The 4451-nt window shown below is 42.7% G+C and overlaps 1 long non-coding RNA gene across 1 annotated transcript; it reads left to right on the top strand.

Annotated features, from left to right (window-relative positions):
• Positions 1 to 520: 520 nt before the first annotated feature.
• LOC128822723 (uncharacterized) lies at positions 521 to 3216 on the top strand. Its single transcript, XR_008441572.1, has 3 exons — positions 521 to 1750; positions 1935 to 2069; positions 2353 to 3216. It is a non-coding gene; the product is annotated as an uncharacterized LOC128822723 (long non-coding RNA).
• The last annotated feature ends 1235 nt before the right edge of the window (positions 3217 to 4451 follow it).

Raw genomic sequence — 4451 nt, 5'->3', positions numbered from 1 at the left:
TCTGAATAAATATGCATGGGAAGCCTCTGGTGCTCTAGGGAAAGAGCATTGGACAAATACATGCTAGATAATTCCATCATTCTAACCTTTCTGCCTCTTGGCGGCAGAATTCTGTTATGTTTACTTTTTCAGAAGAACTCCAAGGGACATGAAGACCACCTAATCCATGATAAACTGGTAATACTTTTCTGCATCCTACCACAACCCCATGGCCAGAAACCAGCTGAGTGACCATGGTCTGAAATAATTGTGGTAGCGTGCAGAAAAAGTGAAAGGATCTCTTTAAGCACAAAAAGGTTTGTACGCACCCAAGCGTACAGGATTGTTGGCACAATTTTACACTAACACAGACTGCAGAAGTGGTTTGCTTATGGGAAAAAACACCGAAGGGCTTTCTTTTAAGTTTATAATAAATGCTGTAGCCCAATCTACTACGGTTTATACCATCACCACTACCACCACTCGAGCCCAACCACCAGTTATGCTTACCCTGAAAATTTTTGAAACTGGACCATATATAATCAGGAAAACTGGCCAACAACAGATATTATTTAATCCGGCATGGTCTCTTAAACAAGTCAAATTGCTGATGCAAAACAATGTCTCAGAAATACAACCAGCTTGTTCACCCTTTTTGCAAACCTCTTTTCAGGGTTGGACAACCTGGCTGCGACAGTGGAACCCTCCTAAAAGCCGGGTGCAAAGAGACATAACTGGTGTCGTGGGAACGGGACTGGGAATCCTAAATAGTATTGATTCAGAAGTATTAATGAATAAATTGGCCTCCACGACTAAAGATTTAACCAAAATACAGCAACCACTGCAATCGTCCTTATCGGCCTTGGGAACACATCAGTGGTTGCTATCAAACATTCTACCAAATTGGGAAAAGATAAATGTAAATGATAGCAAATTGATAATTGATGCACTTAATGCCACACAAAGCAACGTTTCCTTAGCTCTTAGCTGTATCCAGGCTCAATTATGGATGTAGTCAGTTGCTGCCTCAATTATAAGAGAAGGTGAAGAAGGCACTTTTCCTACTGAAATTAGGAAAATAGTCTGGGACAGTGCCACTGACTTTGAAAGAGATTTCCAATCCTGGTGGAATTTAGTGAATTTTACCTATGACCCTAACACAAACACAGCCAAAGCATTTGTGTTGACCATAAGAAATGCCTCGGTGCATTTGATATTCCCTATCATTGCACTAGGATTAAATCATGACGGAGCCACTTTCTATCCTTCTGAACATAGAGAATGGGCCCGTCAAATTAATGACAAATGGCAAACTGTCAATTTAGAGTCCTGTACTATCCGAGAACAACTAGGGTTTATCTGTGAAGGTAATGCAATTATAGCTCAAGATATCTGTTTAGACACAGAACAAAATATCTGTCATTTTGATATTCATCCTAACGAGACTTCTGAAACAGTCCTTGTATATACAGGCAATGGGTGTGCCTGCTTCAGAACTGCTTGTGATACTGTGTTTATAGAAAGTACAGTAGTAGATACTAAAAATCATTCAAATTTTTGTGCTTGCAACTTTACTAAAATTGCAGGATGTGATTTTTCTTTTGTAGCTCCAGTTACTTCACATGAACTTTTAGAATCCAATCTCACGATGATTCACAAGCTATTGCCTACTCCCATTGGGATGAACCTTACTCTGGTAAAGCAACTATTACTTCATCAAGATCTAATAGAGATCCTAGGAAAAATCAAGGAGAATGGACAGAAAACTCTGGTAACTGTTCATCATGATGTGCAAGAAATACATCGTGTTGTAGAAAGGGTGAAAAGTGATGCCGAGCACAGGTGGTGGGATACCCTTTTTGGGTGGTCACCCACCGCCACCGGTGTCCTGAACAAATTGTGTCATCCCATTGTTGTTCTTCTGATTTTAGTTATGATTGGTTTTGTTTTATCAGTAATCTTGCTTATTGTAAATTGGAGAATGATGAAACGATTAACAAAATTAACATCTATAATTAATGCACACCACTTGGCCGACATCCTTTACACTATAGATGTTCCCAGGACTGTAGACACAAGAAGATTATAAGGTTAGAAGATATGTTTTACATAATTTTCTTTTATGATCTGTTCTAATCACTGTTTTAATTATTTTTGTTTATTGATTATAAAATTGTGCTGAGTAATATTGATTATACTAAGTTTATTACTTTATTGTTTAATACTGATTATACTGGTTTACTATTTGATCAATTTATTGTTTAATTGAATAATATTGATTATTATCTAAACAATTTATTGTTTACTGGTTTAATTAATACTTATTGTATTTCTGCTTATTATTTAATTACTAATATGTTGTGATTGTTTTAGTTTTCCTGTTTTCTCTTTCCTTTCCTTTTTCTCTTCCCTTTTCCCTGGGATGTGCTGCCAACACTTGACGAGTCCTGAAGACTCCACAACGACCCCATGGGATCCTGCTGATGAAGATCTTTCGAGGGCAATCATCAGTCACGGGGTGGTGTAAGAGCCCGTCTGAAGCCCCTCATTTTCCATTCTGCCTTCCGATTGCCACGAGAAAGAATCCCTTCCTCCACTGCAGTTCTGGCTTAGAACAGGACACAGTGCAGGTGCAACCACTGAACTGTCACGCTAGCTGTTCCGAACAAGGCCTGGCAAGAACTTGGCAAGGACTTGGCAAGGACTTGGCAAAGACCTGACATGGACCCAGCACGGGACAGCCTGATGCGCGGCCTGCTTCTAACCTCCGTTCTTAAGCCGAATGAACTTTTGGGGTGACTCCCGTGGTCCTTCATTGAAGACCCCTCATCTGCCTCGTTACCACTGTGACAAACAAAGAATGAGAACCCTCCTCCCAAGGACTGAGACTGAGACCCCTGCTATAGGGAGGAGGGGAAATTGGTGGTCTGACCACTAATGACATGACCTGTTTCCCTTCAGTGATTCCAATGGACTTATTCTTCATTGTATTCGTCTTGCTTTGGTGGTTTCTGTGGACTCACCTGTTCCCTCGTGGCGATTACAATGGACTTTCATTATTACACTTGTTCCCCCCCTCTCTCCTCTGTGGACTATAATTGGACCCCCGAGTTGACCAGAACTTCGGAGACTTCCCCGACACGACAGACGGATCCCCATCGTCCGGACCACTGAGGATCTCGCCTGTGTTGGTAGCTATTCCCATACCCCTCTTCTCTCTCTCTCTATCCTTCTATCTCCTTTCTAATCCCCCACTATCGCATTTACTGTTTTGGCCCCTAATAAAGGTGCATTTGTTATGATTAACTGACAGTCCCTTGTTGTTTGCCTTTTTTGCACTTTTGGGATCGGTGAAAAGAACCATCAAGACACCCCGCAATAAGCGGATTGTGACAATACCTGAGTCCTGGGTCTAGGGTCCCAAGTTCCTTGCCTCACCACCATCCAGCTGGATGCCTGTACCCATAAGGTCCCAGACCCGGAGTAACCAGGTAGTATAAGCCTCACGCCCTCGTCGCACAATGTCTTTGTGCAGGTTACGGAGACTTTCATACGTCAGGGACTCGGTGATGATCGCAACCTCTGGCTCCCCTGTGGGTTGTGAGGTTCCTCCATTCCTATCCCTATCTGGGTGCTCTGCTTTCATCTTAGACCTCCTTGTTTCTACCGGGGCAACTGCTGCTGGCTGGGACTGCCTTTGTGGTTCAGCTGGAACCTGGACAGTTGTAACATCTGTGGGTTCCACAGCTGTACTATTAGACTGTCCCTCTTCAAGGCAAAGGGAGGGTTTCTCACCAGCTGGGGAAATGCACTCCTTCAGCATCTCACATATCTCCTTAACCAGAACCCTCACCCAATCTGGGTGGTTCATTTCTGAGGCGGGCTGCGGGGCAGGGTCAGACTCTGGAGCAGCAGCATCTCTAATCTCTGGGGCAGTGTCAGGCTCTGCAGCAGTATCCCTAGTCTCTGGTGTAGGTGTCAAGGTAGTTATCCAGGTTAATCTTCCCTTATCTCTGAGTGCTAAATAGAACAGGCCTGTCAGCAACATCACCCATTGTATGATGTCATTAGCATTTAGAGTGGATCTTAACCCTTCAAAAACTGGTGGAGCAGACCCAAAAAGATAGGTAAAAGGTTGGGAGAAAATTTCCCCCGGTGTCATTTCCTCACAGTAGGTGCCATTATTAAAGTAACCCCAAAAACATACAGTTAGTGTGTGATAGCTCTGAATCCATGTACCTGCCTTCCAGAGGAAATTAAAGATCCATGAATTCCTCATCTTATTAACCCATAAGCCAAACTGGATAACAGCCACAGCAGCCTTAGTTATAGGACCCATGTCTAGATAAGGGCCTAAAAATGGGAGAAATATAGCCATGACCACGTGCCACCCAAACCAGGGTAAACTAGACCACATGGTGACACTTAAAGATGTTTCTATATCAGCACACACAAAAAAATTAGATTACTTA

Source organism: Vidua macroura, assembly GCF_024509145.1.
Source record: "Vidua macroura isolate BioBank_ID:100142 chromosome W unlocalized genomic scaffold, ASM2450914v1 whyW_random_scaffold_30, whole genome shotgun sequence".
Taxonomy (NCBI): Eukaryota; Metazoa; Chordata; class Aves; order Passeriformes; family Viduidae; genus Vidua; species Vidua macroura.
Note: the sequence above shows the minus strand (reverse complement) of the source record. Positions and strands in the feature narration are given on the sequence as shown.